The sequence below is a fragment of the Canis lupus genome, chromosome 23, assembly GCF_011100685.1.
Source record: "Canis lupus familiaris isolate Mischka breed German Shepherd chromosome 23, alternate assembly UU_Cfam_GSD_1.0, whole genome shotgun sequence".
Classification (NCBI taxonomy): domain Eukaryota; kingdom Metazoa; phylum Chordata; class Mammalia; order Carnivora; family Canidae; genus Canis; species Canis lupus.
In genome coordinates this window covers 5,580,095-5,603,111 of record NC_049244.1, presented here as the reverse complement: position 1 = coordinate 5,603,111, position 23,017 = coordinate 5,580,095, and the positions used below count along the sequence as shown (strand labels likewise).

Sequence of the window (23,017 nt, the reverse complement as noted above, 5' to 3'; positions counted from 1 at the left end):
TTACATCAATGGTGAGAAAATTAGGAACTTCTGATTAAAAATTTTTTAACAAGAACAAGATTAATGTCCTCTTTAGATGCAAGGTTGAAATATTGCTCCTTACTCATCTCTACCTTGATCAGGCTGTTTAAGGTGGCATCATTAAGTCAGACCTTAAAGTTTTCCACTTCCCTAAACCTAGTGATGTGAAAAAGTACAAAACAAAACTCAAAGACTATAAATAATCAAGCAAGGGAAAGATACAATAACTTGAACATGAACAAGAAATAAGTTCAAGAATATATACAAATCTCCTTTTATGTTTTTTATGGGAAAAAATGTTAACTGTAGGTGCACAGTGGGGGATGGTGGTTTGTTGGGAAGAGGAAAATGTGTTAATGAAACACTAAAAATTCAAACTAAGCATCGACAACTTAGATGTTTGCTTTAGCAGCATATATACTAAAATTATAAAGATACAGAGAAGATTAACAGGCTCTGGTGCAAGGACAATATTCAAACACATGAAATATTCATAGTTTTAAAAATGGGCAAAGAAGATGTTTAGAGATCTCCCCCCAAAATGATATACAGATGTCTGACAAGCATGTGAAAAGATACTCAATCATTAGGTAATTGCAAATCAAAACTATAATAAGCAGTCACCTCATGACTCTTGGTTACTGTTGATGGGAATGAAAAAGGGTGCAACTTCTTTTCTGGCAAATAGCATGGAATTTTCTCAAAAAATTGAAATAGGACTACTAAATGATCCAGCAAGTCTACTAAATCTAAAAGAACTGAAAGCACAATCTAGGAGATATTTATACACCCATGTTCAAAGCAGCACTGTTGACAATAGAGTTGAAGTTGAAGCAATCCAAGCATCATCAATGGATGATTGGATACATAAAATGTTGTTTATACATACAGTATAATATTATTTAGCCCTCAAAGAGAGGAAGGCAACTTTGATACACGTTTCAATGTGAGATGAACCTAGAGGACATAATGCTAAGTGAAATAAGTCAGCCACAAAAAGATACATGTTGCATGATTCCACTTATATGAGGTATTTTGAGTAGTCCAATTCAGAGACAACAAGTAGAATGGTGGTTGCCACGGGCTGGTGAGAGGGGAGAAGAGGAGTTATTGTTTAATATATATAAAATATTGATTTTACAGAACAAAGGGGTTTATAAGGATGGATTGTAGTGATGGTTACACAACCATGTGAATAAATTTACAGAGTTGAGATGATACGGCAGCCCCAGTGATTCAGTGATTTAGCGCTGCCTTCAGCCCAGGGCCTGATCCTGGAGACCCAGGATCGAGTCCCACGTGGGGCTCCCTGCATGGAGCCTGCTTCTCTCTCTGTCTGTGTCTCTGCCTCTCTCTGTGTGTGTCTCCCATGAATAAATAAATAAAAATCTTCTAAAAAAAGAGTTGAGATGATAAATATTATCTTATGTATATTTTACCAAAATAAATGTTTTAAAGGATATCAATAACTTGTAGGAAAAAAAGAAGACATGGTGTCAACAGATTAGAACAGAGCTTGGGGTATTGTAGATCAGAGTAAGTATTGTTGACTTGTTAATATTACATGAAAATATCATGCAGATAGAATTTCTCACTCTTCAGTTGGGGGTGAAAGGATGAAGAACATATAAAATCTTGCCCTATAAAACTGCTCAGATTGAAAAAACTAACTTAAAAATGATTTCTCTTTTAAGAAAGGGCCAGTGTGAAGTAATTTTACATAGATTCTTTTGTTTTCTCCTTTTCAATGTGTTGAAAAACAGAATATAGAAATTAGCAAAAGGTTGATCATGGCTATTTATGACTTGACTCCGCTCTATGTTTGAAATTAAGTTCATGTTCATATTTATTTGAAACATCATTATCAGTATCATTTTACTTTTATTTTTTTATTTTAAAGATTTTATTTATTTATTTATGTGAGACACACACACAAAGAGAGAGAGAGAGAGAGAGGCAGAGACACGGGCAGAGGGAGAAACAGGCTCCATGCGGGTAGCCTGACGTGGGACTTGATCCCGGGTCTCCAGGATCAAGCCCTGGGCTGAAGGAGGCGCTAAACCACTGAGCCACCCATGCTGCCCCTATCAGTATCATTTTAAAGATGAACAAACTGGGACTTCTGGGTGGCTCGTGGTTGAGCATATGCCTTTGGCTTAGGTGGTGATCCCAGGGTTCTGGGATCGAGTCCCACATCAGACTCCCTGCAGGGAGCCTGCTTCTCCCTCTGTCTCTGTCTCTGCTTCTCTCTCTGTGTTTCTCATGAACAAATAAAGAACATCTTTAAAATAAATTATAAAGGTTAACAAACTGAAGGTGAAGAGACTGAAGAACTGTAAGTGGTAAGAATTTCCAGTGGAGTTGAATAATGACCTATTCCTGTCTGGATCTAAAACTTAAGTTCTTGGTAGTGAAACACTATATTTCTTTTCTGTAACTTCTATTAGAACCCAATTTCTCTATGCATCCACATGGACTTTGGAAATGTAGAGAATAAAAGATAGCAATTCACAGGAAGCCGCTATTTATAAACTCACAAACCATCTCCTTTCCACATGACCCACCCCGAGAATTAATTTCTTACTGTCTTCCTCAGCATTGGCTGTAGTCAAAGACTTCATAAATGGCTAAGCTACGGGAGACAAATCCCTGCTTTGGGTCACAAGAAGATATAGATTCATTACCTAGCTCTGCTATATGCCAAGTACATTAGTGTGGGCAAGATTCAATCGCTGCAATTAAGTTTCCTCATCTGTAAAATTATTTCGTCTACCTCATAATGTTGTTGTAACAGTTAAGGGGAATAACATATGTGCAAGTACTTTAAACAATAAAATTGCATATAAGTGGAGGCTATAATTGTCATCTAAGTCCCTGTAAATCCAGGAGGAAGGATCTTAACCACCAGTTAGAGATTACAAAGAAAACCTTTTAAGAATCCTAAAAATAGGATCTTTCAATGTATTACCTATGGCAATAAAGCATTCAGAGATTAAAATATGAGAATATTCCTTTAATAATTTATTTTGAGAATAGTAGAGAAATACAGCTTTTCTGTCACAGAATATTTAGTGTTCTGTCTTAATTTCTTATCAAGAAAGTACATTTTCTTTATTTTATGCATAAGAAATTATAATTTGGAATCATAGAATCCTACAGTGGAGTTTATAAATCTTTTATTTATGTGTAAAAATTAAATAATGAAAATCTTGATTCTGAGAGATTAAGTATTGTTTAATGATAGATTAGGGGCCAATCTAAATTCTAATAATGTCTGTAGAAGATTTTGATCAAATTCTTAAATGTTTATAACCTCCTTTTTCTATCTGTTAAAATGAAGAACAATTTGTTTGGATTAGTTTGGGCTCTCTACAAACAGTACCTGAGACATGGATTTGGATATAATTCATTTGAAAGGTAATCACAGAAAGCAGAGTGAGGAAAACAGGACAATGAAATAATAAAGGAAGAAAAGGTAATGAAAGATGCATCTCTAAACTAGCTTCTCTGGTGGACAACTAAAGCTCAGTTGCTCTGGGGATTGTGCAAGGAACTCCACAGAATTCATCTCAAGATGATCTCTCCAAAGGGAAGAAAGCTGAGGTATTTATCCACTGACTCCTGTCCCTCATTGGTTAAGGACTGCTCCCAACCTGTGTGGCTTTAAGGCTTTAGAAGAACTCTGAGAGGCAGGAAAGCAGAGAGTCACAGAATGTGCATTTGTGGGAGGTGGGTGCGGGCCAAGTGCACTGCAAACAAGTAAGCACAAGAGAATGTTTTGTACCTTATTAGTTGCTGCGATGACTAAGTAAATAGATATGGGTGTACTTAGAATGGTGCTTCAAATATTGTGAAAACCATAAATGAGAGCTGATGTTTTTATTAGACTAAGAGATTTGTTTATAGACACTACTAATTGTTTGGGATTTTGCTCCGGCCCCCTAATGCTTACTCTTTTTTTTTTTTTTTTTTTTTTTAATGTATGCATTCTCTCCTATACTCTGTTACTAAGTATATCTTTCCATGATTTGCATAGGTATGTCTCTGTGTCAATATGATCAGTCTTCTTTTCTCCTTAGCAGTTTGTACAATTCATTATCTCATCTATGAGGTCCTATTTAAATGGCAACTCATTGGAAAACAAGATCAAGTGGTTTGTTCAATCTTCTGTAATTGTGAGGACCTAGAAAAATTTTATGGATAGGAAGATGTTTAATAAATATTATGCTTTTCAACATGGTTATAAAGTGAATGTCTTTCAATTGCCCTCACCACTGAGTTTTACCACTGTTTAAAACACATGGCCTTATTACTTCAATGAAAATTCAAATTCATAGCTCCCATTAGCATTGCAGACAATTTCTGGCCTACTTTCCCTGGATATTAATGGAAGTTTAGATCTTTTAATGAGCTTAGTACAGAAAGAATTTTGGTATTCACATAAACTACTGCCCCTCTCTTAGCCTAGGGCTACAGAGAAAACAGTCACTATGTTGGTCAGGTAACTTCAAAGATATTTAACTGTTAGAAAAGCCACTAGTTACTGCATAAACAACAAATGCACAGTCATTTTTGGCACATTTCAATGCCAAATTTAACTTCCTGGACACAACTTTTACTTGGTCTCCTCTTACCTCCCTGATACATCCGTTTCCTCCTTATTTCATTGTTTTTCAAATTTCCAGATAACATCAGGGCTCAGCATTTGGAAAGATTCTCTTCATCAGTCTCCATGCACTTGTCAGCCAAATCTTCCCTCCTGAACTTCAGGAACATGTAACTGATTATGTGTACAATATCACAACTTTGATGCTGTGATAGATTAAACTATTTTTAAAAAGCCACTGATTCTACTCTGGCTTTATATATATCTTTTCTTTCATATATATATATATATATATATATATATATATATATATATATATCTTTTCAATGTGATATTGATAGTCCTATCAAGAGGTTGAATCTTCTTTGCCCCATCGAATCTTGGTTGAATCTATAACTTATTTCATTGATCTCTTTCATGTAGTGAAAGTGATATTGTGTAAGTTGTAAGCCAAAACTCAAAGTAACTTGCAATTTTCATACTTTCTTATCTTGCCCTGAAATTTCCACATAAAAGAGTCTAGGATGGGGGCTCCTGGGTGGCTCAGTTAGTTAAATATCTACCTGTGGCTCAGGTCATGATCCCGGTATCATGGGATCTAGCCCTGCATCAGCAGGGGAGGGGAGGGACTGCTCAGCAGGGAGTCTGCTTCTCCCTCTCCCCCTCCCCCCTCCCCCTTGCTCATACTATCTCCCTCCCTCTCTTTCTCTCTCTCTCTCACTCAAAGTAAAACAACAACAACAACAACAACAAAAACAAAAGCCAAAAAACAAAAACCTAGGATAGTGTATCAGAGGACAAGATCGTGTGGAGGTGAATGATCTAACCCATCTGAGACACCATAGGTCAACTATCCTGCAATTAATCCACTAGCTTATTGTGGTTACAAGTAACCCCCTATGAGGTCTGCGGAACCAGTCAACTGAGCTCAGACCCAGTTGCTAATACAAAGATTCATAAACCAAATAAACCACAAAATTTTGTAGCAGTTTGTTACATAGTTATAGCATCTGATACAGATGTTAAAGAGATATTGCCAATTTAAGATATACAAGGTTGAACCTTTGGTTATATTCCCTAAACCCAATACTCCTCAGTTTCCCTTTTAGAAAACACTGGTCATTTCTATCTTCCAATTCCTCAAGTCAGATATTTTACAATCATCCTTGCCACCTTTATTTCCATTATGTCCAAGCCATCAGCAAATTTTGTCATCTTTTCCTTACTACCCTAAATTGGAGCACTTTTCTCTGTTCTCCATTGCTTATATGCTGCTTCAAGGCAGATGATTGCAGTTAAAACCTGAATTATTTCATTGCTTCTGCCTTGATCCTCTGAAAGCTATTCTCTTCATAGTACTAAGAAAATCTTTTAAATCATAAATTGTATCAGGCCCTTTCTCTTACCAAAATTCCTTCACTGAAAACAAGTTTTTGTTCCTTACAAAGTTAAATACACAATTATATGTAACTAGGCAATTCTGCTCCTAGGTATATATCCAAAATAGTTGAAAACGGGTGTCGAACAAAATTGCAAATGAATGTGCATGGAAACGTTATTCACAATAGCCAAAAGGTAGAAACAACTCAAATGTCCATCAGTACATGAATGGATAAATTAATCTTCATGTATTCATATATTATTGCAATATTTTTCAGCCATAAAAAGAAATGAAGTGCTAATACATGCTACAACATGGATGAACCTAAAAAACAGTATACTCAGTCACAAAAGGTCACAGAAGGACTTCATGTATAGGAAATATCCAGAGTAGGTTAATCCACTGGACAAAAAGCAGATTGATGGTTACCAAGGGTTGAGGGTAGGAAGACATGGGGGGTCATTCCTTAATGTATTCTGAGTCTTAGTTTAGACTGATGAAAATGTTTTGAACTGGATCAAGGTGGTGGTTGCACAACACTATAATGTACTAAATGAATTGTTTACTTTAAAATAGAAAAAAGGGATTAAGAGTATGCTTATTGTAATGAGCACTGAGTAATACATAGAAATGTTGAGCCATTGTACTGTACTCCTGAAACTAACATAAGACTGTATTGTATGTTCATTACACTTCAATAAAAAATTTTTAAAAAAATAAAATGGTTAATTTTAAGTTATGTGAGTTTCACCTCAATTTAAAAAAATATTTCAATGGTTTCTCATGTTACACAGAGGAGCTGCCAAAAGCCTCACAAAGATGTATGTGTCCCTGTGTGGTCTAGCCTCCACTTCCATTCTTCCTTCTCTCTCCTCTCCTGCTAGATGCATCTCTGTGTTGCTTGTCAAACATTCCTTGGGTTCTTTTGTTTTAAGATTCATGCATCCTTGATTTCTCTTGTCTGGATGGCTTTTACCCTAGACAGTAACACAACTCACTCTCTACTACCTTTCAGTTTATTAAGATAGTATAAAAGATTAATTTATTTAATTTTTTGGCCTATTGAGTCTGTATAGAAGCAAGAACAGTAATATGCATAATGTCAAAAATGTTGGTTACATCTAGTCCCCTTGGGAATATTTTTCCAGATCCTAAGTTGTGCATACTGACCTAAGCTGCCAAAACTTCTTAAGAAAAAGCACATGAAACCTCCAAAGGCAAACATCTACAAATTGAAGGTAAAGTTCACAAAGGAAAGCTGAGTGTCTCTATATGCTACTAATGTCCCAGATACTTGGGTTATCTGTTGTTATGGTGATGGGAGGGATTGTGAAATATTGTACCAAGTACCTTAGTTTCCTCTTAGTTCCATTCTTTTGACAAAGGCTATAAACATTCTGGAACCTGATTACATTGCACTGTCAGAGATCACTGAATATTTTTTCATTCTCATGAGATTTGTTTTGCTACATATTACTCTAGAAACTCAGAAAAGCTACTAAAAATAAGCTTGGCCGCTAGTGGTGGTAACATAAACTGTTTCTCATGAAACAAGCCAGGTAAGTCAAGGTTTAATATCTGCAACCCAGCCTAAGGTAAGAGGGGTCTTACTGGAATATAGCCTACAAACAAAAGCTAGAAGTTGGCTGTAGTTGGAATGGAGAATCTCATCTAATTTATAAACAGTGACAATCCAAATCTAGTTTAGAATATATAATCTCTCTATGTATGAGATCTATCTATATAATCTATCTCAATATCCATATTAATAACTTTATATGCATCCTTTCTTTTACTTTTGTTCTTTCTGCCCCTATACTGATAAAAACACTACATAAATTCCTGGAGATATTTACATGTTTCTTTGGGTAAAAAGTGCTTGCTTCCACACCTTGGTAAGTATAGTAACATTATCAGTAGGTCATTTAAGGACAGATAGTGAGCCAACTCCAAACATGGGGAGAATGATGGCACTGGTGCCCACAAGGCATGGGATTTATAAGGAATGAAGGCTGGTATATTCAGAGATCTTTTTTCCATCTACAAACATTCTTCCACCTTCAAGACAATTTACTCTATTTGACTAGATATCCAGAAGTTCAGGTCTAATTTGAAGTAAGTATTGCTCTTTGCATGTGCCTAGTTTCACCTTGATTTTTTAAAAATTTCTTAAGTGAAACAAGATTTCAACTCTTGAAGTAATTCTTAGTGTATGGTGGACTGTATATCGACAGAGCTCTCCTTCAATCTTAGGGCTATAGCTGTTCTGAATGCTGATCACCAAACTACGAATGAGATCTCTATACAGACAGAACAGAGCTAATTTCCCTATTGATTTGCAATCACTTATTTTGAATATGCATACGTATTCTTTAATGTATGCTTTAAAAGTCCTTTGAAAGAAAAGAGAAAAAATATTAACAAGCTTTTGACATATGTGCTATATGCAAAACTGATAGGTTGTTTTTTAATGGTTTAGCTCATGATTCACTTCTAAAACACATGAAAAACTACAAATTATTGGAGCAAAGTAGCAAGAATACTTTATGACATGCACAGTAAGAATCCAATAAACGTTTTAATCAGTTTTTAAAAAGGGTTACTTTTGTTGTAACAACTAGGCATTTAATAAATATTTGATTATTGAATAAGAATAAATAAATTCAATATGACTTTTGTATATTTCTCGATTAAATTCTGAGTTCATTTGACTTCATTCTTTTTATACATGGTAACTTTCTCTGGTATAACATTCAGAAACTAGCAAAAAAAGAACTATATACATCCATCAATTTACTAATTTTATCATTCATCCATTCCATCTTTTATTTGTTCAAGTGATATATTTATTGAACACTGATGATGGCAAGCCTTGTTCCAGGTGTTGGAAATCAAGGAATATGGAACAAACAGTGGCAGCATATCATGGCATGTATTAAAATAAAGGAAAATATAAGTTGTATGTGAACTTATATTAGAGGCACCTAAACTTCACTTGATGAATAAGGTCAGGCTTTCAGAAAAAAAGTAACATCTTAGCTGCAATCTACAAAGCGAGAAGGACTTAGTCAAGTGAGTAAAGGTATTGGATGGAAAAGGATGTTTCAGACAGAAGAGAAGTAATAACACAGAGTTTGACACATTGGAGAATTGGTGGGAATTTACTGGGGCTATAGAGCGAAACTCAATACTATGAGGATTCAGTGTTCAAACTGGACTTCTTCAGGAGAAAGCTAGTGTTTTACAAAACTTTTTTTCTGTGGATATTCACATAACATTTATTTATACTTCAACTACAACAGATTTTACAGTGTATTAATATTAATAGTTCATACTTTCTCTTTGTCTCCCAAAACAAGCCTTTTTAAGTTTGAACTTCATACAGGAATCATGAGATCCTAGAATAGAAGAGCATTAATAACTAACGATTAGGATTCAAATCTGTTTTTATTGCTTTTATAGAATATCTGATTTCTTAATTTCTAAACCCTCTCTGTCTACATAAGTTTTCCTAAATAAGAAATATTCCCATTGGCCTTCTTGATCCTCTGACCTGGGCTAAATGTAGACTGTTTAAAAGTCCAGAATTCTCCCTAATGTAGCTTGCAAATCTGACCCATGACAAATTATCCAGGCTTCTCTAAGATGAGGAGATGTGCAGCTTGAGAAAGTGTACTTGGTAAAAGCTTTATTTCAATTAACACAAATACACTCAGAGAAGGGGTTAAGAACCTATGAGGATTTTCTAGTTAAGAAGTAGAAACCTCAAAGGCACAGAAAAATATTTGAGAGTTGGAGAAGGCATCAAAAACTCTGGGTGAGGCAGAGCATCTAGAATGGTTTCAGTCGAGTTATGGTGGAAGACTGATGGCTTGAGATTTTTGGGACAGTGAATAAGGTACACAGGGCTGGGCATCATGGTGGATTAGACTCAACTGTCCTTTGTTGCCGAGAGGGTTTAGGGGCTGAAATTTGCCTGGCTCAAACTCAGAACTGACTCTCCGTGAACCTAGAAGCTGCTTTGCCCTGGATGACCTAGCTCATAATTGCAGTTTGAAAAGAAGCCTATGAAAAGAGTGGTATTTTGAAATTTTCTGTAGTTGTATGCAGGCTTGCCAATAACTATATTATGCAGTCCAAAACATGCTTAGCATGATTTTAAAACGCCCTCAGACACCTCTCCCAACTTAGCTCATTCTAGCACTTTGCTCATAAACTTTGTGCTCCATTTAGACAAAACCACTGCTTAAATCCATGACACCAATCCAGCTCTCTGCACTAGGCTCTTGCACTGGTAGGGTTCATCATCCTGATTCCTCTATTGTGGACCACTTCTAATTTCAACTTTGATAGGAAACTGCCCAGTATACTCTGTGTTCTCACAGTGCTTTGTATAGCATAACATTTGTGGTTGCATGTCATTCATACACACTTTGTATGTGAATAACCAGTCTTTTTCAACTTTATTTTTTTTTTCTGTTTTAACCACAGGTTCACTTAAGCAATATACTCCCAAGGGGACATTCAAAATTATAAGCTATTTATTCTTCTATGTTAGTAATTCATTTGCTTCCATATTTAGGAAAGCATATTAGAATCATGGGAGTGAAACATTAAAAGGAAAACCTTGAATCTATTTTATATAATAGGTAAGTCATCTGTAAATTTTAGTGTTTTAACAAATAATAGCAAATGCTTCATAATTTAATAGATTCACCAGTAAAAGATGAGGATATATGGAATCTTTTGCTTTTGTCCTTGTGTTCCAAGATGGATGCCATGCCTGAAATACTGTCAGAGCTTAGCACATATAAGTATAATGATTCTATGAATGAATGAATGAATAAAATAAATGAATGAATGAATGAACTACTTGGGTAATTGACATTATATTTTCACATAAAGCTATGCTCAGGAAGATACTGAATTTCAAAGGAACCCAATGACACCTACATCTCTATCAACAGCTATTCTGAATAATTAGATATCTGGCACAAACCCCCAAAACCTTGAATTAAGAATTTGAAATCACAGGCCACCAAGATGAGTGCCTGTATGTATATAGATGTTGTATGTATATGGTATGCATATAGATGGTTGTGCGAGGGATATAAGACAAAAACTCCCGTATCTCTTGCTGAATTTTGTTCAGGCAAAACATAGCTATTGAGCACAGAAACTACAACTCAACTGCCATGGGAGTTACAGGCACTGGTTGTGTTTACAGAACTACTGCGGATGCTTTGTATCAAGGGCAAGTCATCAAAGGCGGTAGTCAGAACTGTGACCACTGGGCCAATGTGACATAGACCTTTCAGGGGAGGGAAATGTCTTCATCACTAGCAATCCTTTTGGGCTGTTCCACTTGAGATCACTGACTCTGCCAAGGACACAATTCAGTTCCTTTGGATTAAGAACAATGTCAGTCATTAAGTGTGTGCCTTAGGTTCCGGTCATGATACCCGAGTCCTGGGATCCAGCCCCACAGCGGGGTCCCTGCTCAGCTGCTTCTCTCTCTCTCAAATAAATTAATAAATAAATTAATTAATATTATATATATATTAAAGAGCATTGACAGAAAGTGTGAAACCAGAGATTTTACAGAGAGTGAGAGGAACAGAATATCCTGCACTTTAAGTTGGTCTCAGTGCGTGGAACAAGAGAAGAGGTTCTAGAGCCTGTTACCGGAGTTTGCTATCCAGCCTCCTCACCTCCTCACTATGCAACACTGGAAATGCTACTTGAAGATGCTATCCCTCTCCTTATTGTGATGCATAAATAACAATGTCTGCCCTGGAAGGGTGATGTGAATGGTAGTGATAATAGTCAGTGAGTCAGGGGATCCCTGGGTGGCTCAGTGGTTTAGCGCCTGCCTTTGGCCCAGGGCGCGATCCTGGAGTCCCAGAATCGAGTCCCGCATCGGGCTCCCAGCATGGAGCCTGCTTCTCCCTCCTCCTGTGTCTCTGCCTCTCTCTCTCTCTCTCTATGTCTATCATAAATAAATAAAATAAATAAGTCTTAAAATTTTTTTTTTTTAAAAAATAGTGTGTCAGACATTGCAAGTGTTTGTTAGGGTATAGCTCTCCTTAACACTGAGAGAGTATTTGCTTATATAAGAAAAGAAGGAAAATACATAATGTATCTTCTTTGAGAAGTGATGCCTTTTCATCAATAGAAGAACTTAAATGCCTTGAACTGGGTAGTTAGAATACCTCCCCTTCCATCTCATGAGTGAAATACAAGAGGCATCAGAAGGCCCACCAGCTCACTCTGTGGATGAAGTTACCGCTGTCACATCCTAGTTATCCCAGGCAACAGCAAGTGTTCATTAGATGCCTTATGACTTATTTCTTTGCAATGCCAAATCATCACTGCTTACTCTACACTTTTGCTTCATTTCGAATTCTGTGACTTTATATTTTCCTGTTAATCTATTTATTTTCACCAACTCGACCAGAACTTTTCTCTTCTGGTTCTACTTTTCCTAGTCTTTTCACTTTCTGAATTGGGTACGTCTGCTAAATTTCCTCAAAAAAACCTGGAGCCCAGAACTAAGGTTCTCAAAGTTTTCTGATTTGTTAATGCATTCTTGCTCATCATCAGGTTCTTTTGTGTCCATTTCTTTTTCTTTTAAGCAGCATTTCTATGAATCTACAGTTCTCAAGATGCAATGTTTCCCATGCTTTTTATTGATGAAATTAGAAATGACATTAACTAGTCTTTCCGGTTTTGAGAGAATTTTAGCACAGCTAAGATGAAAGGGAACATGCAGGGATCTCTTTCATCATTGCTGCTCCCACAAATGTTAACCTTCTGCACCATTTGAACTGCAAGATGTTGCATAATTCTCTACCTCAGACCCTGAGATCTGTAGAACTCTCACCACTCCCCTCCATTTTAGCATAACCTTCATTTAGAGATTTGTAAATCTCTGCTTTGATCTTTTTGGTTCTTTTTTGCAAGTATTCCCTGCCAAAGAGAATAATACCATTTTAAAATCTTTTAAACAATTGCTAATCATAAATAACAAGGCTTTAGAACAAAACAGAACCAATACCAGCCCATACTGAGATGCATTAGTTATTTATATAATTTGCCATATATTCTCATCACTCATGATGATCTTTGACCTATTTCCAAAGCCATGATTAAATCACTTTTCTTTGAATCACTCAGATTAATTTTTCATGCACAACTGGGTGACTTAGCAAATCAAAAGTGACCCTAATGTCCCAATGTTTGACTTTTGCTTTTTTAAAAACTTTCCCTTCAGTTTCTTCTGGGGTATGAATTCGTATGTCCCATTTTATTCATTTTGAAGGTAGTAGACCAGTTTCCCATTCTTAATATTTTTCATGGGTATCATATGCCACACCTTTACTGATGGTTACCTTCCTGGGCAAAAGTTTCCATTGCCTTTCAAGAAATTCTTTTCTACATATTCTCCAATATTCTAACATTCTTTCATTTTCTAAGAATGAACATGCGTGGATTAGTAAACATGCTGACCTATCCTGTGAATAACTCAGGGTGATGTGGGCCTTTCAATGTTTGCCAAGTAAGGAATTCCCTTATCTTCATGTTGGCCAGAGCAATTTTTGCAATGTCTTCATTACTCTCTAATTGTCTATATTTCTTTGCTTCATTTCTCTTGTTAAAGGCAGATTTAAAAAATGAGTTCAATAACTCAGCCGTTTTAGAGCCATCATTAATTTCATGCCCTTCCTCATTCATTAGTGGACCTATTTTCTTGTGGCATTCTTTTCCTCTGGGTCTTTTTTTCTTTTTCTTCTCATTTATTTTAACCCTTTGATCACACTCTATTATGACCATTATCATGTCTTCTCTAGCAACTGAATAACATCTCAGTGGAAAATTGATTTGGTTTTCTAGATTCCCCATCATCCCTGAAATAAATGTTCCTTTAGTTTTTTCTCTGAGAAGTTAGACTATTACTGACACAATTGCTAAAATCTTATTCAGAGGAAATTTATTTCTTCTTCATTTCTTTAAAAGAACACTAAAATATGCTTTAAGTGTCTTAAACATGAGACAGCATTAATATCTTTGAACTGAAAATTTTTTAAAAGCCTAGATTTCTAAAAATAATTGATTTTTTTTTTTAACAAAATTGTTTTCACTTCATCACAGTTTAAATTCCTGTAGTTCAACAACCCTCTTTACTGCAGTCTGGGTTTGGTCTCATTAACAGTCCATATTTCTCCAGAATCCAATAAAAACCATGACACTACTTCTTATCCCCTGCTTCGTGTGGCATGCAGGTTCTTAAAACATTAAGATAGTTCTTAAAATAAACAAAAATGTGAATATGAAAAATTCAAATTAAACAAAACCTGCTCTTGCAATCTAATTGTTTGAATACAAATCAGGTGTTCAGTTCAATTTTTTTCAGCTCAGTATTTTTATCAGCATTTTTTTTATTTTCTGAGAATATATTCTCAGTTAAGTAGATTTTATATTCACTTTGTCTTACCCGGGGCTTTACTAGTGGGTGCCTGTAGTCAGATTCTCCTTAGTTTTTCCATTCTTTGAAAATGCCTTTTTTTTTTTTTGAAAATGCCTTTTGCTTCCATCTCTTTTTCTTCATTCAACTTAAAATTGATTGTTTCTATGGTAATACCAGCAAAATAACATGAAAAAGAAATGAAACTGAAATTAGCCTGACCCGGATTTGCATCCAAATGGTTCCACTTCTAGGGGTAAACTATAGAGTAGTTTACACAAACTCTTTGAGATTCAATCTCATCTGTAAATGGGAACTATTAGTATGGCAGCAGGAAAGTTTACTATGAAGGTTAAGTAAAATAATCATAGTAACATATTTAGAGAATGTATTGCATTTAGCAGATGTCAAAAAATGTTACTGCTTTTTACTTTTGTTATTGCTACTTTATCCATGGATTTTGTGTGTTCCATCTTGTTTAATCTATAGTATTTTTTGGGATAGTTGAATATTGAAATAATAATGAAGGAAGTAAAGCATTTAGGAAATGGGATTTTTTTTGGTATTAATTAGTCACAGAATTAGGTCATTGAGACATCAGATTAGAAGCTCCAAATGATCTTAGAAATTGTTTAGTCCAACTCTCTTTTTCTAGCTGAGGAAAAACTCCTAAAGAAACCCTCAAACTCAACCAACCTAATTGTGATCTCTAATTTCCTACTGAATTCTGGAGGGAATAATTAGGGAACTAGAATAGGGAAGGGATTTCTATTCAGTAAAAGGCTTAAATTGGTGAGAAGGCTACTATAGACTCCTGTCATTATTATAGAAATCTATTCCAATGAATGATTCAGAATTTTCATGCAGAGTTGAGTGTGTCACAAATATTCCACACTGTAATTTAAACAGCTTTTCCCATAGTGTTTTTTTTTTTTTTTCAGGGAACATCATTTCTATACAGTATTGCACACTGAGAGATTGCCTTAACTACAAAACCATGGAGATGCTGAACTGAACTAAATGAAACAACAGACTTTCTGAAAGCTGTGAGCATCTTAAAAGAAAGGTACCTCTGTGCTTGTGAAGTTCATATGCTAAGCAATTAGAGCACTGTGTGTGCACAAAGCTCATTCACCATAAACTGTTTGAGAAACACAAAGATTGCCTTTTTGTCTCTAAAACTCCAAACATTGGCTTACCCTGTCAGTGAACTATTACAGTAAAAGAAAGAAATCAATAAAACAAAGTATTTGATATGAATACAAATAGGAATAAATAGAAGTTTTTGACCAGTTTTTTCACTTTTCTACTAGACATTTTGGTATCATGAAGAAACTGTCACTGTCACCTAAAATAATCCAACTACATTAAACTTTTAAAAACCCATCTACAAAAAACGTGAAGCTAAAGCTTTCACTTTTAATCTCTTGACATTCATGGAGCAAGACGACATGGCTGTAATGAACCACCACTGATTGTTTCATGTAATGTGGGGAGGCATCATTAGTTTATGATAACAAGGGGTGGGTTGTCAGGCTTTTCCTGAACTGATATACTGAAATCTAATTAGTCATATCACTGTTTTATTTTCCTTGGTAATGAGCATATGCCAAGGGGCTTATTGCAAAAAGGTACATCGTTCAGAAATCTAAAAAGTACATTGAATGTGAGGTACTGTTTGTTTGTGTTTTTTTTCAAAATTTCGTCTCCAGGACACACTTTGATTTTTATACCATAAGAGAATAATTAGAAGAGTTTTTAATTCTACAATTCTTTTTATTTTTGGAGGTCTAAAAAAATCTCTCATAATGTAACATATATTACCTTGTATGTGCTTTTTCCTTCTCAGTCTTGGATATTTGTAAACACTCTGTGAACTGCTGTACATTTCCATTAATGTTCAGCAAATGCTGTCTATGCAATAGAACTTTTAAAATACCTAATAATTGGATTCTTCCTGAATTGGTAGGTGGGTAAGTAGGTAGTGAGTATTGCCAGGTTTCATATTATCTACATTTTTATAAATGTCTAATATTCTGCCTCCACAAATAAAAGAATACATTATTAAATTCCTCTTTGGCAGCTCTTTTCTAGGATGAATCTGATTCTTTCACCTCTTTTTGACAGGATCTAATTTCTATTCTTTTCAACAGTTCCACTGACCTCCTGTGCACTCTCTCCTATGCTGCAGAGTTTCACTTGACTGCTGATCTCCCCATCTCCATACATTAAAGATGCATTTATACTTTTTTTTACAGTGCTCTGAACATAATTACAAAAGCTTTGAATCCAGAATCAAAAACGAGCAGTTTGATCACATAAAAGCTAATTTCTGAAAACTACTACACACAGAGATTCAAAGTCAAAGGGAGGACAAACTCAGAACTCTTCAGGAGCAACCAGCAGAAAAATATTTTCTGAGCAGACCCATGGAAGAATTTATTATGTACAGTGATTCAAAATACTGGCCCCATCTACCTATTGTTTTCTAAACTCATTGAAGTCCTATGATCCAGTCTGTTGAGTTTTTTCATTAGAGGTAACTAATGTGCCATTTCTATTTAATAATGGTATCCTTCAATTTCCCTTTGTAATTAAGGTACATGATTAACCATTTAATTGTGAAATTTTAAAAAGTAACGTAAGACAGGATTTAGCAGCCATTTAAAAAAGAAACCAAAAAACCAAAGGTACGTCTAGAGTCAAAAAGCAGGAACAAAGTTCTCATACTGTTATTTGTAAATATTTCCAATATACAATGTGTGATGATAATCTTGTCTTTGGAGTTTAAAGTCTAAAAAGTGCAGGGAGGGTAACGGTTTGCTGTGTTTGCTCCCTCAAGGGCAGTTTGATTTTCCCTTAAACTCCAAATAGAAAATTTTGTAATTTTATTGCAGAAAGAAGAAACCCTGCTGGACCTCTCCTCCCCACCATCACTTCCCCTGATGCTGTCACTTTTCATGGAAGCTTTCCCTTTCATTAAAGTCCAGGACATCACTACTGTTTTTTAATATAGTCTGGGCTGCCCATGACCAAACTAGTCCAAATGATATTAGCTTCAGTTATTTCCTTGTCTGTTTCCCCATTGAACTTTGGGACTCTCCAATACATACACTATAGCTTTATCCCATCCTGTGAACATCAATTTTTCATATAACAGAAACTCAATCCTTAATATTTGAATGAATGACGTCCCAAAATTGCACAATGCAAAAGATGGCACTGGGAACCAGCTCTTCACATAGGCAATCCAATTTAATTGTGAAATTTTTATTTTATTTTAGTTTTAAAGATTTTATTTATTTATTCATGAGACACACACACACACACAGAGAGAGAGAGAGAGAGAGGCAGAAGCATAAGTAGAGGGAGAAGCAAGCTCCATGAAGGGAGCCTGATGTGGGACTCAATCCTGAGACTCCAGTATCATACCCTGAACCAAAGGCAGATGTTCAACCTCTGAGCCACCAAGGCGTCCCAAATTGTGAAAAATTTAAAAGTAGTAGTGATTTTTTATGTAGGACAGTATCTAAGAACCATTTTAAAGAAATAAAAGGTGTCTCTAGATTCCAATGGAAAAATAAAGAATTCTCTCACTGTTATGCATAAGCTTAAGCAGCAGAAAAAATTATTGAGGTAAATGTCTAAATTACAGCTTGTTAAATGGTTTCTCTCTCCCTGAATTCTTCTATATATGCTTGCAGGGTGGTGGAGTCCTCCTAAAGGCCACTTAAACTAGTTTCAATGTCTTCTAGCTTTTCCTCTGGTGAACAAATATATGTCAGATATCCATGTATTAGGATCCATGCTAAATATTATAGACATACACAAAAGCATGCTTATAATTTTCAGTTTTGTAGGCAAAGTAGAATATGAGCAAACAATTCTAGTAATTCAGGATAGTAATTCAGGATAGAAGTCTGTTGAACATACAAGGAAAACAAGGATAGAAGTCTGTTGAACATACAAGGAAAACAAAAATGGAATTATCAGCATTATTGGGATCTAAAGGGGAGAATGAGAAATCTTTCATAGAGGAAGTAATAGTTGAATTAAGATCTGAAAACCAGGATCACTAACACACATTTAGGAAACTGAATTCTTAGTAGTGTGGCAGAGACATAGAAGCATGAAACTCTTTTGTTTAATAGAGAACTTGAAAGAGAAAGAATGAAAAAGTGCTGTACTCATAAAAGGCCAGGTGAGCACAAATCACAAACATGGTTCTTTCCTAGTCTTTATTTTTACTTTATATTTTGGTGAAGAATTTAGTGTCAACTTTCATGTAAATATGAATATAGGATTGAATTCTATGGTAGGAAGAATTTTTTAAATATACCCCCAAAGATATTCCTCTCTAATCCACAGAACTTGTGAATATGATGAGATATCATTCCTTTGAATATATTATAATAATATGGTATTACATGCAGTTAACTTTGAGACAGGGAGATTATCTGGGTGGGCCCAATCCAAACATATATATCTTTTAAAATACGGAGGCTTTTCTGGCTGAACGCTAAGATGTCAGAGATGTTCAAAGTGTGAGAACTCAGCTCAGAGCTGCTGCTTTAAAGATGGAGAAACTGGATAAGAGGAGCACAGATGGCACAAGTTGCTGAGGGAATCCCCCCAGCTGAGAAACAGGAACCTCAGTCCTGCCATCACAATGAACTGAACTCAACCAACAATCTGAGTGAGAGCATGGAAGTAAATTCTTCATCAGAACATCCTAATAAAACACTAGCTCAGGTGACACATTTTAAAATTTTTATTTCTTTTTTTCTTTTCAAAATTTTATTTAAATTCTAGTTAGTTAACGTATACTATAATATTATTTGAATTCAGTGATTCATTACATACATATAACACCCAATGCACATGATAGCAAATGCCCTCCTTGGGACACCTGGGTGGCTCAGTGGTTGAGCATCTGTCTTCCGCCCAGTGCATGATCCTGGAGTCCCGGGATTGAGTCCCGCATCGGGCTCCCTGCATGGAGCTTGCTTCTCTCTCTGCCTGTGTCTCTGCCTCTCTCTCTCTCTGTCTCTCATAAATAAATAAATAAATAAATAAATAAATAAATAAAATCTTAAAAACAAACAAACAAACAAACAAACAAACAAACAAGTGCCTTCCTTAATGCCCATCACCATTTAGCTCATCCCCCCACCAATCTTCCTCCATCAACCATCAGTTTGTTCACTATTTTAGGGTCTCTTATGATTTGTTTCTCTCTCCCTCTTTCTCTGTTCCTCTTCCCATATGTTGATCTGCTTTGCTTCTTATATCCCTTATATGAGTGAAATCATACGGTCTACAGGATCACGCCTTGGGCTGAAGGCAGTGCTGAACCACTGAGCCACCCGGGCTGCCCATGAAATCATAAGGTATTTGTCTTTCTCTACCTGACTTATTTTGCTTAGCATAATAGGCCCAGATGAAACCTTGATTTCAGCCCTGTGAAACTTTTATGCAGAGCCCAGTCAAGCCCACCTGAATTCTGACCTAAAGAATTAGAAAGCTAATTAATGTATATTGTTTTTATTCTACTAAATTTTTGGTAATTTGTTATGAAGCAATAAAAAGTAATAAAAATTTATTGTGTATTATTTTTTTCTAATGAAAATTTGAGGGCAGCCCTGGTGGCTCAGCAGTTTAGCTCCATCTTCAGTCCAGGGTATGATCCTGGAATCCCGGGATCGAGTCCCTTGTCAGGCTTTCTGAATGGATCCTGTTTCTCCCTCTACCTGTGTCTCTGCCTCTCTCTCTCTCTCTCTCTGTGTCTCTCATGAATAAATAAAATCTTTGAAAAAAAGAAAATTTGAGAATATGTTAAGTGTTCAAAAACTGTTGATTAGGCTAAGAAAGAGTAGGACACAAATTATTCATATCAGAAATGAAAAGGGGACATAACTGCAGAATCCATGAACATTAAAAGGATAATACAAAAATATTATGAACAACAGTCTACCCACATTTCTGATAACCTGAAATGGATCATTTCTTGAAAGTCACAGCTGCCAAAATTCACACAAGGAAAAAGATAAATCTGAATAGACCTATATTTATTATAGAAATTGAGTCAATAATTAATAGCCATCTAAAAGAGAAAACATCAGACCCACATGAGTTCACTGGTGAATTTGACCAAACATTTAAAGAAGAAATTATACCAGCTTTTCATAACCTTTTTCAAAGGATAGAAGCTGCATTATCCTAGTATCAAAACCTGGAAAAGATATTAGAAGAAAAAAAAAGTACACGCAAATCTCTCTCATAAACATAGATACAAAAATCCTCAACAGAATATTAACAGATTGAATCTAAGAATGGAAAAAGAATATACACCACAACCAAGTGTCATATAAAGCTGATTAAACATTCAAAAATCAGGTAATATAATCTATCACATCCATAGGCTAAAAACAAAAATCACATGATCATATTAATTAATGTAGAAATACTATTTGACAAAATCCAGTGATAAAAACTCAGTAAACTAGGAATAAAAGTGAACTTCCTCAACTTAATACAGAGGTCATCATTGAAAGGCAAATCAAAACAATGAAGTATCACTACATACCTATTAGAATTGCCAAAATTCAAAATGCTCACACAGCAAATGCTGATGAAGATGTTGAGCAACAGGGACTGTCATACATTGCTGGTAGGACTGCAAAATGGTACAGCCACTTTGGAAGGCAGTCTGGTGGTTTCTTACAAAACTAAACATACTCATATCATATGATGCAGCAATTGTATTCCTTGGCATTTACCCAAAGTAGTTGAAATCTTATGTCCACACAAAAACCTGCCTATGGATGTTTATAGCAGCTTTTTCATAATTGCCAAAATTTGTAAGTAATCTTTCAGTAGGTGAATAGGTAAATATAATTTGTGGTACATCCATAGAATGAAATATTATTCAGGGCTAAAAAAAATAGCCCTATTGAGCCAAGAAAAAACATAGTGGAACCTTAAATGCATATTATTATGCGAAAACGCCAATGTGAAAAGGCTACTTACTATATGATTCCAACAATATGACATTCTGAAATAAGAAAAAAAACTATAAAGATGGTAAAAAGATCTCCAAAAATGGCTGTCAGAGATTGATGTGGATTTAGGCAAAAAATAGATAGAGCACAGAGGATTTTAGAACAGTGAAAATACTCTATACTAATACCATAATGATGGATAAATATCATTATACATTTGTCCAAGCCCATAATATGCACACCACCAAGAATGAATCATAAACTATGGACTTTGGGTGATTATGATGTGTCATTGTAAATTTATTAATTGTAACAAGATACCACTGTGGTGGGGAGTATCATAATGAGGAAGGCTATGCATATGGTGGCAGGGACTATATGGGAAATTTCTGAAACTTCTCAATTTTGCTGTGAAGTGAATTTTCCCTAAAAATAAATTATCAAAAAATTAATGAGAAAAAATATTGATTATATTAATGAAAGAATTGAAAGGATATATTACACATTCTATTTGTCTCACTCAACGTCCATTCCTCTTCTTCTTTGGTAAAATAACTGAATCTGTTTGGATGGGTAGCTAATGTGACCAAATTTTGGCCAACTGCATTTAAAAAGAAGTGTTATTCTGAGAAGTCTTCCTAAAGTTAGGGATTATATACTTTTTTGTCTTTTCTCCTTTCTGCTGTATGTCTTTCTGAAACATGATATGATGGCTTAAATTTATCTTGCACCACAAGGTGATACTTGCAGCATCTATGGATATATTATCTACTAATATATCCATTGGTGCACTTATATAAAATACCCTAAAAACTTAGTGTCTTAAAAAACAAACATATAATTATATATCTCAATTTTGTGATTTTTCTGTTCCATAGAGCATTGTTTGAGGTCTCCCATTGAAAATTAGCTGGACAGCAGGGCTGGTTTGCAAGAACCATGACAACTTACTCTCATTTCTGGCACTGTGAAACAAATGGCTAAAAGGTGAAACCCAGCTGGGTCCCTTGCCTTTATATAGTCTCTGAGCTTGTCTGGATGATCTCTCCAGTAGGCTAGCTGGATTTATTACATGACAGCTCAGGGCTCTAAGAACAAGTGTTTCAAGAAGGAGGATGTAGAAACTGACAGTACCTTGAGGCATGGGTCTGAAATTGGCACAGTGTTATTTCTGCCATACTCTATTATTCAAAGAAGTCACTTATTCTGCCCAGATGCAAGGAGAGGGGACATAGACCTCATCTCTAAATAGGAGAAGTGTGAAGAATTGGTGCCATTATTGATCAGCCATAGGTGACCTAAGGATGGCAAAGAAGAGCTGGAACAGGATGGGTCTCTGACAAAAGCTTCTAAGCTAGCTCTATGCTGCTTACATCTGGATTTATTTTATGTTACAGCAAGATAAATGCCCCATTAGGGTTTCTTTTTACACTAGACTGGCATGACAGTGTAATTCCCTGTTAAATGCTGTATTAGCAAGGATGAGTAATAATTCAGCATGATGCTAACATAGCACAAGTTTAAATTGCTAACTCAATGAAGCC

At 35.4% G+C, this 23,017-nt stretch overlaps 1 long non-coding RNA gene and 1 other non-coding gene across 4 annotated transcripts; both read left to right on the top strand.

Annotated features, from left to right (window-relative positions):
- Positions 1 to 421: 421 nt before the first annotated feature.
- On the top strand, positions 422 to 523 carry LOC119865504. The gene has a single exon (XR_005377328.1). It is a non-coding gene; the product is annotated as a U6 spliceosomal RNA (small nuclear RNA).
- Positions 524 to 7,384: 6,861 nt separating this feature from the next.
- On the top strand, positions 7,385 to 17,384 carry LOC106557616. 3 transcript variants are annotated; one of them, XR_005376829.1, is made up of 5 exons: positions 7,385 to 7,567; positions 10,500 to 10,657; positions 15,414 to 15,538; positions 16,731 to 17,011; positions 17,370 to 17,384. It is a non-coding gene; the product is annotated as an uncharacterized LOC106557616 (long non-coding RNA). The 3 variants fall into 3 exon arrangements; XR_005376830.1 differs by having other exon boundaries at positions 7,386 to 7,567; positions 10,591 to 10,657; XR_005376831.1 differs by lacking the exon at positions 7,385 to 7,567 and adding an exon at positions 8,962 to 9,080.
- Positions 17,385 to 23,017: the final 5,633 nt, after the last annotated feature.